Source organism: Cucurbita pepo, chromosome LG06, assembly GCF_002806865.2.
Source record: "Cucurbita pepo subsp. pepo cultivar mu-cu-16 chromosome LG06, ASM280686v2, whole genome shotgun sequence".
NCBI classification, from domain to species: Eukaryota; Viridiplantae; Streptophyta; class Magnoliopsida; order Cucurbitales; family Cucurbitaceae; genus Cucurbita; species Cucurbita pepo.
In genome coordinates, this window is record NC_036643.1 from 9,953,041 (window position 1) to 9,965,662 (window position 12,622).

Consider the following 12,622-nt stretch of genomic DNA (forward strand, 5'->3'; position numbering starts at 1 on the left):
AGTACTAGTAACACTAGTCTCAATGACTTAAAGAATACAACTATTATCTCGAACTATAAAGAATTTAATTCCAACCTATTCTAATGGACAAACGCTTTATTAGACTCTAATGTAAGATTTCACTTCATCAATTTAAGTAGCGTTCAACTACAACTATAAATATCAAATTCTTAAGTATTCATGAACAAAATCGGCCTAACAATGTCTCTTGGAACTATTTACCAAAGGTGTTAGAATGAGCCGTGTGGAAGGGTTGCCTTTAGATGCTTTAGTACCAATTAAGGATGTCAATATCCTAGTAGTGCAGAATGCAGGAAGGTTCGTAGTTGAAAAGAATAACGAGAATAGNAACGGGATAAAGCACCTAAACTATCAGACAAGTAAGCTTCTCTAGACCATACAAGTGTGGGGCGAGCCAAACGGTTTAGTTAAGATCTGCTAAATTCCACCTAAACTTATTTTGTTTTATCATTTTATTAGTTTATTTATTTATCTATTTTCTCTCTCTTTTCTTGGTATCAGACTTGCGATTGTGCTGTACTCACTTCTCTGTAACAAGTGAGTTAAGTCAATTCGTTTGTGCGTAGCCTACGACCAGACAACGTATGCTCGAGCCTCTGACCCCGATTTAAGAAAAAGGTTTTAGAAAATAAGGGCAGAGAGATTTTTGTAAGAGAGTTTGAAAGTAAGATTTAGAGAGAGACTGGAAACGACATTAAATAGCATGCAAGCAAAGGTAACAACAGCAACAACAACGACTTAACAGTATATAACTATTCGGGTAGGGGGAAGTTCATAATCTATCTACCTAGAGAACTTTCTTATTCCGATCAATGAGAACTTTCTTGGCTCTAGGTGAAGGGTTCTTGCTATTCATAGACTTTGATAAATTATATAATCACGGATCTGTGGCGTATTGGTAGCACGTTCAATTCAAGTTGAATTCATGTTCTATAGTTTGTTTGTGCATTCATCATTATATTTATGGATGAAACTTGTCATCATAGAATAAATAAGTATTTCTTTTATTCTTATTCCACACACGATGAGAACACTTTAGGCTTTAGGTGAAGGGTCCTTGCTATTCATAAATTTTGGTAAACTATATTAACATGGAATTTGTGGCATAATGGTAGTGCGTTTGACTCCAGATCAAAAGGTTGTGTGTTCAAAAGCTAGCATCAAATTTTCTTTCAAATAAATTGAACCTTTTTTAGCTTACTATGAGCTAGCAAGGTAACTCTTATACACTATAGGACAAAACAATTTATGTCCATTGATAAAATTTTCTTTCAAATAAATTGAACCTTTTTTAGCTTACTATGAGCTAGCAAGGTAACTCTTATACACTATAGGACAAAACAATTTATGTCCATTGATAAAATTTTCTTTCAAATAAATTGAACCTTTTTTAGCTTACTATGAGCTAGCAAGGTAACTCTTATACACTATAGGACAAAACAATTTATGTCCATTGATAAAATTTTCTTTCAAATAAATTGAACCTTTTTTAGCTTACTATGAGCTAGCAAGGTAACTCTTATACACTATAGGACAAAACAATTTATGTCCATTGATATAATCATTACAAGCAAATCGATCTTTCACGAGTTGTTCATAATTACAGTTGGGTTAAAAGTCCATTTTACTCCTGTAATTAAGTACCACTGATTCATTTTACTCCTGTAATTACATCTTTCACCTTAAGTACCACTGATTCTCTAATGAACAATTTGTTTAAGATCCAATCATAAACCAAGTCCCTCTCGGGCTAACGAGTGGGTCTGGCCGAGTTGTTTATAATTACAGTTGGGTTAAAAGTCCATTTTACTCCTGTAATTACATCTTTCACCTTAAGTACCACTGATTCTCTAATGAACAATTTATTTAAGATCCAATCATAAACCAAATCCCTCTCGGGCTAACGAGTGGGTCTGGCCCCATAAACCAAGTCCCTCTCGGGCTCACGAGTGGGTCTGGCCCCATTGTTCAAGTCCTACTTAAGAGAACAACTCATCTACTTTCCTTATATGGAAATGAGTGAATTCCATTTCATGAAATTATGTTCCCAACTCCCTATTTGGTCAAGTCCCCAAAATGGTAGGCATATTGAATCCGCTAATAGAGCCAGTCTCACCCATGTAAATTAAAGGACAAGCCGTCATAGACAGAAGTTCATAACTCACTCAGGATTAAGATTGAGTCGCATATGATCATCATGTGAAATATTAATCTTCTCGATTAACGGATTTTAAAGGGTGATTAAATATTTCTTGATCTAGTCTTATACAAACTCATTATATAGGATACCCCTACTTAAATGTTTCCACATGAACGATTTGGATTAGATCATTTGTAACGATTACAAAATGGGCCATATCAATAGTAGACACTCAACCTTATCCATATACTATAGACTCTTTAGGTTATTACTTGAACCCGATCCTCTTGTATGTCAACCATATACTGTTCAATATTACATTAATAACCTTGAATTTTTATACCATGGATAACAATTAAATTACAAATAAATAATAAAAATTATTGTTAAAAACTAAATAATTAATTACGAGCTTTAGGGCATAAATCCCCCAAAAAAAAAAAAAAAACTAATTAATTAATTAGAACGTGAATATAATAATAAAAACATAAATGGTTATTTTTAAGGAAATAATTGAATTAAAAAAATGTTTGATTTTGGATAATGATATGTTAATATAAAACATGGTCTCGTAGCTCAGTTGGTTAGAGCATTGGTCTTATGAGCCGAAGGTCGTGGGTTCAAGCCCCGCCGAGACCAATTGTCATATTAGTGTGGGCTTAGCTTAGTTAGATTGTATCGTAGCTCAGTTAGGCTTAGGTTAGATTGGATCGATTATGGGTATGAAGCGTTGCTCATATGAGTCGAAGGTTGCGGGTTCAATTCTCATATTACTGTGTTTACTCTAGAGCCAACAATCACCAAAAGAGGAAAGGCTCTAGGTGTGAGTTGGGTTGATGTTCTATAGTTTGTGTTAACATATTTATGGATGAAACCTTTGATATAATTATGGGATCTGTGGCGAAATGGTAGCCGGCTTCGATTCGTTTCATGTTCTATAGTTTGTTTGAGCATTCATCAACATATTTATGGATGAAACCGGATTCATTCTGTTCATAGACTTTGGTAAATTATTTAATCATGAAATTTGTGGTGCAATGGTAATGCATTTGACTCTAGATTGGAAGGTTGCGTGTTCAATTCACGTCGGGTTCATGGTAATATAATTTATGTACAATCTAATTTATTGTACATTCATCAACGTATTTATGGCGCAATGGTAGCGCGTCTGACTCCAAATCAGAAGGTTGCGTGTTTGATTCACGGGTTCATATATGGATGGAACTTGTCATCATTGAATTAATAACTATTTTATTCTTATTCCACCCTCCATGAGAACGCTCTATTGGATTTAACCTCTATTTTTCACCCACAAACAGATAAACAGACAAGTAGATCGAATATCTGAATCAAATATTAACGAAATGTTACGTGCCCGCGTGTTGGGTTTCTCAAGCAGTTGGGACACCAAGTTGCACCCTATGAAATTCGCTATAATAAATAGCATCTAACAATCAATTGCATGATATTGTTTGATACTCTGTATGGGAAGTAGTGTAGATCCCAAGTATATCGGGATGAAGTGAGTAAATGCAAGCTATTAGGATTAGATTTGAGCTACTAATGAGGTCATGTAGATGATGAGGATGATGATTCATATAGCTCAAAGCAGAGAAAAAAGTTATGCAATTGTAAGTCATAGGATACTAGAGTTTGACGTTAACACAAGGCCAAAGTTTGTGGGAGCCTCTTGAAAGAAAATCCCAAAGGGATTAGAGAAGAAGAGTTTCGAGAATTCTTAATTTTATTCCCCACAGAGAGTTTATGTCTTTGGCTCAATCGGGTCCTATTTATAGTAACTCTACGAGAATCTTTGTCCAATAATATATTTGCATATCTAACCTATTAGAATATAATATCGGATACAAATCATATTTAAATATTATAATATATTTTAATATATTTAACTTATTTGAATCTCATTCAAATTTTAAATATATTTTTATTTAATGTATAAAAATATATTAATTGATTTAATATTTAATAGTATAAAATACCATAAATATATTTTTTTTTAATATATTTAATATATTAAATATTAATTTGAATGCTTCAAATTAATATATATTTTTCTATTTATATTTAATATATCTAATATATTAAAGATAATTTCAACCCTTCAAATTAAATATATTTTTTCTATTTATTTAATATATCGAATATATTAAATATTAATTTGATATTTTAAATTAAATTTATTTTTTTCTTTATATTTAATATATCTAATATATTAAATATTAATTTGAATCCTTCCCATTTTCTTTCAAATAAATTGAACTTTTATGAGCTAGCAGACCTATAGATTATAAGCTCCATTGATACAAAATTAATTAATTAAATTCTTTAATTAATCAATTTCCATTCCGGTCATTCCATTATAGACCTAGAGTTGCACTCTTATGCACGACAAGACAAGTTATGTCCATTGATATAATCATTACAAGCAAGTCAATCCTTCTCGTTCATAATTACAGTTGGGTCAAAAGTCCGTTTTACCCCTGTAATTACATCTTTCACCTTAAGTACAACTAATTCTCTAATAAACAATTTGTTTATGATCCAATCATAACCATGTCCCTCTCGGGCTAATGAGAGGGTCGGACCCCATTGTTTAAGTCCTGAAATCAGTACTTAAGAGAACAACTCATCTACTTTTCTTATATGGAAAGGAGTGAATTCAATTTCATGATATTATGTTCCCAACTCTCTATTTGGTCAAGTCCCCAAAATGGTAGGCATATTGAATCCGCTAATAGAGCCAGTCTCACCCATGTAAATTAAAGGACAAGCCGTCATAGGCAGGAGTTCATAAGTCACTCAAGATTAAGATCGAGTCGCATATGATCATCATGTAAAATATTGAACTTCTCAATTAACGGATTTTAAAGGGTGATTAAATATTTCTTGATCTAGTCTTATACAAACTCATTATATAGGATACCCCACTTACATGTCTCCACATGAACGATTTGGATCAGATTATTTATAACGATTACAAAGTGGGCTGTATCAATAGTGTTACCAGGATAAGACACCCAACCTTATCCATATATTATAGACAATTAGGTTATTACTTGAACCCGATTCTCTTGTATGTCAACCACATACGGTTCAAGATTACATTAATAACCTTGAATTTTCATACCATGGATAACAATTAAATTACACATAAATAATAAAAATTATTGTTAAAAACTAAATAATTAATTACAAGGGTTTAGACATAAATCCCAAAACATGTTTGATTTTGAATAATTATATGTTAATATAAAACCTGGTCTCGTAGCTCAGTTGGTTAGAGCGTTGGTCTTATGAGCCGAAGGTTGCGGGTTTGAACCCCGCCGAGACCAATTCTCGCGGGTTAGAGCGATCTTCTAAGCTGAATGTTAATATAAAACCATGGTTTAAGAATAAAATTTAATATGATAATTATTAAAAAAATGTTTGATTTTGGATAATATATGATAATAAAAGGAAATAATTGAATTAAAAAATGTTTCATTTCGGATAATGTTAATATAAAATATGGTTTTGTAGCTCAGTTGGTTAGAGCGTTAGTCTTATGAGTCGCAGGTTCGAGCCCCGTTAACACCAATTCTCATATTAGTCAGCTTAGTTAGATTCTTATTTTTAAGAATAAAATTTAATATGATAATAAAAGGATATAATTGATTTTGGATAATGTTAATATAATATATGGTCCCATAGCTTAGTTGGTTAGAGCATTGGTCTTATGAGTTGAAGGTTGCGAGTTTGAACTCCGCCTTAGACCATACCTTAGTTTGTTGTTAGACTAGAGCGTTGGTCTTATGAACCGTAGGTCATGGGTGTGAGCCTTGCCTACCTTAATAAAGGAATAGGTTAGAGCATTGGTCGAGTCGACGAAGGTGACGGTTGGGTAAGGAGGTAGCCTGTGATCACCAAAAGAGGAGGAAAGGGTGATTATATAATTAATATTACCCATTATATAATTAATATTACCCATTATATAATTAATATTACTCATTATTAAGCCACCTATGCAACAGTAACTTACCCATTATTAAGCAACCTATGCAACAGTAACTAGCATCTGACTAAAGGGTGAGTATATAATTAATATTACCCATTATATAATTATTATTACCCATTATTAAGCAACCTATGCGACAGTAACACGGTGAGTGCTACCTCAAAGAAGTCTCTCTACCGGGACAACGTGGTGAGTGCTAGCCATGGGAGGTTAGATGACAAATTGAGAGGTTAGATGACAAACTGATCCCACCAGCTATGCAACCTATGCAATAGTAACTAGCATCTGACGATCAGGACAACATGGTGAGTGCTAGCCATGGGAGGTTAGATGACAAACTGATCCCACCAGCTATGTAGTAGCCCAAGGTTGAGGGTGCGACCCCCGATATCAACTGACTACCCACATGATCAATGACTACCCACAAAATATATATATATATATATATATAACTATATCTGTCATTCACATGTCGTATCATAATCATATTATATCATAAACGCTTCGTGGTCATATCGTTCCCTAACTTATCATAGCCTTAACATTCTTATATCTATCGCAGTCATAACGTTACATGAACGTACTACGCTTCGTGGTCATATCGTTCCCTAACTTATCATTCATAATGTTACATGAACGTACCTTAGTCATATCATTACAGGAACATATCCTAACACTATCATTCTATCAACCTATCATAATCCTATTCCTTTCTACCCATAACCTAACCATATTCTTTTATCAAACGATCGTGACCATATTAGGATAAAAGAAAAGGAGATTTGGGATATACTTACAGAATCTATCTCCTCTAAATCTCCAAGTCTCCTTAAACTTATTTTGTTTTATCATTTATTTATTTCTTGGTTTATTTATTTATCCATTTTCTTTCGCTTGTTCTTTTCTTGTCAGTGAACTTGCGATTGTGCGGTACTCACTTCTCAGCAACAAGTGAGTTAAGTCAATTCGTTTGTGCGTCGTCTACGGCCAGAAAACGTATGCTCGAGCCTCTGACCCCTATTTAAGAAGAAGGTTTTAGAAAACAGGGGCAGAGAGATTTTCGAAAGAGAGTTTGGAAGCAAGATTTAGTGAGAGATTGAAAACAACATTATATAGCCTGCAAGCAAAGGCAACAACAGCAAGAACAACGACTTAACAGTATATAACTATTCGGGTAGGGGGAAGTTGACAATCTATCAATCTAGAGAACTTTCTTATTCCGAACAATGAGAACTTTCTTGGCTCTAGGTGAAGGGTCCTTGCAATTCATAGACTTTGGTAAGTAATATAATCATGGGATTTGTGGTCCAATGGTAATGCGTCTAACCCAAGATTAGAAGTTTGCATGTTCAATGCAGGTTGTGTTCATGTTTTATGGGTTTGATTGTGCACTCTTGGATGAAACTTGTCAATTAATAAGTATTTTCTTTGAATTCATCCATTCTAGACTATTTTTTATTTTTATTTTTATTCTTATTCCATGTAGGTGAAGTGTTCTTGCTATTCATAGACTTTAATAAAATTTTAATCATTGGATCCGTAGAGCAATGGTAGCACGTCTGACTCCAGATCAGAAGGTTGCGTGTTTGATTTACATCGAGTTCATGTTCTATAGTTTGTTTGTGCACTCGTCAAACTTTTAATTATGGATGAAACTTGTCATCATAACATTAATAATTATTTTCTTTGAATTCATTCATTCTAAGACTTAGGCGGGTGGAATTTTTTATTTTATTTTTTATTCTTAGTTCATGCATCATAAGAACGCTCTAGGTGAAGGTTTCTTGTTATTCATAAATTTTAATAAATTATATAATCATAGGATTCGTAGCACAATGATAACTCGTTTGACTCCATATTAGAAGGTTGCGTGTTTGATTCACCTTGGGTTCATGTTCTATAGTTTGTTTGCGCATTTATCATCCTATTTATGGATGAAACTTGTCATCATTGAATTAATAAGTATTTTCTCCGAATTCATTTATTCTAAGACTTAGGCTAGTGGAGATTTTTTTTTATTCTTAGTCACGCATCATAAGAACGCTCTAGGTGAAGGGTTCTTGCTATTCATGGATTTTGATAAATTATATAATCATGGGATTTGTTGCTCAATGGTAGCGTGTCTGACTCCAGACAGAAAGGTGCGTAGACAGAAGGGTGCGTGTTCGAGTTCATGTTCTAACTCAAAAGCTAAACAATTGCCAGGTGATTCTAAGAGGTTATGTCCATTTTTCTTCATTTAAGTTATGCCTGGTGATTATCCACTCCTTTGGCTTTTACTTTCTTTCGCTCGGTAAACAGGAGGATCAATCATCAGGTCAAGCTTCGGCCCCTCTCCCTTCAAACACTGGACTTTACGATCTCTTTTCTTGAACTGTAAACTAAGAAAATGAAGGGATGTTCGAGAAGCAGATTAATGATCCTTCACTCCCACCCACCCATTTATTCACTCGGTAAAGCAAGCACTATGTTTAAGTCAAGAAAGAGAAGGTCAAGCTATTCCATTGCCTGCCCGGGAACCTCTCCTCTTCTCGTCAGTAAAGCAGCTGGATGAGAAAGTGTTTCATTGAAAGACTGAATCGATATGACCTGAATGTTGCTAAGTAAATAGTAAATGAAAATTGATATTTTCTTTTCTTAAATAGTGATTGTGAACCAAGTCATAGACGGTCCAATTGATCATCCCATTAAGCATACCAGAGCTTTCAAAATGTTTAACAAAGATTAGTTTGGAAGTATTGTGTTCGTTGATATATCTTGTTTATACTATATATGACATGAGCAGTTGAAGTGGTTTTTATTGCTATAAGCACATTGATCAAAAAATTGACTTTGGTAAGAATTGCATTATGTATTTGGTATACTTTCTTGGTAGGAGCGCATTGAACAAGTCGAGGTTGAGACAATAACTTCATCGAATAATATTGTTGATGATGCATTGAGTAAAGTTCTTGGTCGGGATCGTGGGCATGTAAGAGGACTTGGATTTGGAGTGACTCGTTCAAACTTACCTCTCTTGTCTCAACAAGAAAATAAGTACATGACAATTGGGAAAGAATATTTGAAAATCAGGGAAGAGATGATCGAAATGAAGTCAATGTTGTCAAGTTTTATGAAGAACCAGGTACATTTTTTTATGCCGTATGAATTTATTCCATAGATGTTTCATTTGAAATTATCTTAGATTGACCTAACCGAGGAAGCCTCTAATAGTACTGAAAGTATACTTACCAACAAACATTCATTCAAATTTTATAATACCTTCATTTTCTAATTTAAGGAATAAAATGTTTTCATATGATACTCTATTATAGCATCAATTATAGCTATAAAAAACCGCTATACAAAGTCTCAAACTTTTAATAACAAGGGTTGTCATGACGTACGAAAAACACTATAAAAAATCTACGATGGCATTTATCGTAAGCTATCAAATTCATTATTTCTTGTAGTGTAAATAATATAATTATGGGATCCATGGCGCAATGGTAGTGTGTCTGACTCCAGATTACAAGTTTGCATGTTCAATTCACGTTGGGTTCATGGTGCAATGATAGCGTGCTCTAGGTGAAGTATTCTTTCTATTCATAGACTTTTGTAAATTAAATTATCATGGAATTCGTGGAGCAATGGTAGCGTGTTTGACTTCAGATTAGAAGGTTGCGTGTTTGATTCGTATTTATCGTTTATTTATGCCCTTACAAACTTATTTATGGATAGAAGTATTTTTTTTTTTATATTCTAAATCCACACACGATGAGAATACTCTAGGCTCTAGGTGAAGGGTCCTTGGTATTCATAGACTTTGGTAAACTATATAATTATGGGATCCGTGGCGCAATGGTAGTGCGTCTGACTCTAGATGAGAAGGTTGCTTGTTCAGTTTATGTTCTATACTTTATTTGTGCATTCATCAATATATTCATTCTTGGACTTTGGTAAACCATATAATTATGGAATCTGTGGCGCAATGGTAGCGCGTCCTTCCAGATCAGAAGGTTGCGTGTTCGATTCACGTCGGGTTCATGTTCTTATAGTTTGTTTGTGCCTCGGTGAAAGATTCATTCTATTCATAGACTTTGGTAAACTATATAATTATGAGATTTGTGGTGCAATGGTAGTGCTTCTCACTCTAGATGAGAAGGGTGTGTGTTTGATTCCGGAATCATGTTCTATAGTTTGTGTTTGTGTAGAGCTCTAGGTGAAGGATTCATTTTATTCAATAAACTTTGGTAAACTATACCATCGTTGGATCTCGGGGGCAAGTGTAGTGCGTCTGACTCCAGATCAGAAGGTTGCGTGTTCGATTCACATTGGGTTCATGTTCTATACTGAATGTGTGCATTCATCAATGAATTATTAAGTATTTAGGAGAACGCTCTAGGTGAAGGATTCATTGTATTCATAGATTTTCGTAAACTATATAATTATCGGATCCGTGGCGCAATGGTAGCGTGTCTGACTTCAGATCAGAAGGTTGCATCTATGCAACGAGAACACTTAAGGTTCTAGTTGAAGGATTCATTCTATTATTCTTTGGTAAACTATTTAATTATGGGATATGTGGCACAATGGTAGCTAGTTTGATTCCAGATTAGAAGGTTGCATGTTCGATTCACTCGGATCCGTGGCACAATGATAGTGCATCTGACTCCAGATTAACTAATTCACGTTGGGTTTATGTTCCATTGTTTTTTTTGTGCATTCATAACTTATTTATGGATGAAACTTGTCATCACGCACCATAAGAACAGAAGGTTGCGTGTTCGATTCACATTGGGTTTATGCTCTGTTGTTTAATAGTCATGGGATCTGTGGCGCAATGGTGGCGCGTCTGACTTTAAACTTTGGTAAATTATATAATCATGGGATCTGTGGTGCAATGTCGTGTTCATGTTTCATTGTTTGTTTGTGCATTCTTTAACTTATTTATGGATGAAACTTGTAATCATTGAATTACATGAATACACTTTAGGCTTTCTTTCTATTCATAGACTTTGGTAGTAATGGTGGTGGGTCTGACTCTAGATCAGAAGGTTGCATGTTTGATTCACATCGAGTTGATATTTGATTGTTGGTTCTTGCATTCATAAACTTATTTTTAGTCATCCTTTTACTTATTTTAAAATTAATTAACATAATATAATTTGGGGGAGCCAATCAATTATTTTATAAATGTTTTAATTAAATAAATTAGCAATAAAAATTGTTGGTATATAAATGATTTCCCTCTTTATACTTTTAAAATTAAATGATTTTATTGTAGGCCGAGGAAGCCGAAACTCAAGTCGTTGAAGAAGGGAAACATGCTCGGGATATTTGTAGAATAAAATGGTCAAAGTCAACCTACAGGAAGACGAGAATATCAAAGAAGTTTTATTCATATGTGAAAATCATGCATAAAGTTTAGGGTTGTAAAGATATGTTAAAATAATTTTAACGTTTTCTTAAAAAGAGATTTTAAATAATAGACCCAAAAGTTAAACGATCATTTTTAAGAATAAATTTGAAAATGAAAATGATAATAAAAGGAAAAAATTGATTTTTGATAATGATATGTTAATATAAAACAAGGTCCCGTAGCTCAGTTGGTTAGAGCGTTGGTCTTATGAGCCGAAGGTCGCGGGTTTGAACCCCGCTAGGACCAATGCATGATCGTACACATGTTATTATATCATACAATATATTAAATGGTAACGCGTTTGAATCCCGAGAATCTTTATACCCTAGAAGCAGTAACCAAAGTGACCACGACCTAATAGCATTACTAAAGTACACATGTTATTATATCATACAATATATTAAATGGTAACGCGTTTGAATCCCGAGAGTATCTTTATACCCTAGAAGCAGTAACCAAGTGACCACGACCTAATGGTCACCTAATAGCATTACTAAAGTACACATGTTATTATATCATACAATATATTAAATGGTAACGCGTTTGAATCCTGAGAGTATCTTTATACCCTAGAAGCAGTAACCAAGTGACCACGACCTAATAGATCACGAGTATTTGAAGTATTTCTTCACTCAATAGGAACTAAAAGACGAAAATAATAGTTTCTTATGTTTCCAACCAATAATAGATCACGAGTATTTGAAGTATTTCTTCACTCAATAGGAACTAAAAGACGAAAATAATAGTTTCTTATGTTTCCAACCAATAATAGATCACGAGTATTTGAAGTATTTCTTCACTCAATAGGAACTAAATATCTGGTGAAGATAAGGGGAGATAGCTAAAACTGGTGAGGATTATGAGGTAGACATACAATACCATTCAAGAAAGGAAAATGTGGAGGGGAGATAGCTAAAACTGGTGAGGATTATGAGGTAGACATACAATACCATTCAAGAAAGGAAAATGTGGTTGTCAATGCCTTGAGGAGGAAAACAGCTCACTCGTCAACTATGATCACCGAATAGTCACAAGTGCAAGTTGACTT

General features: G+C 33.9%; 3 non-coding genes across 3 annotated transcripts; all 3 read left to right on the forward strand.

Annotated features, from left to right (window-relative positions):
* Positions 1–2,726: 2,726 nt before the first annotated feature.
* On the forward strand, positions 2,727–2,800 carry TRNAI-UAU. The gene has a single exon. It is a non-coding gene; the product is annotated as a tRNA-Ile (tRNA).
* A 2,637-nt stretch (positions 2,801–5,437) lies between these two features.
* Positions 5,438–5,511, forward strand: TRNAI-UAU. Its single transcript has one exon. It is a non-coding gene; the product is annotated as a tRNA-Ile (tRNA).
* A 6,235-nt stretch (positions 5,512–11,746) lies between these two features.
* TRNAI-UAU lies at positions 11,747–11,820 on the forward strand. Its single transcript has one exon. It is a non-coding gene; the product is annotated as a tRNA-Ile (tRNA).
* The last annotated feature ends 802 nt before the right edge of the window (positions 11,821–12,622 follow it).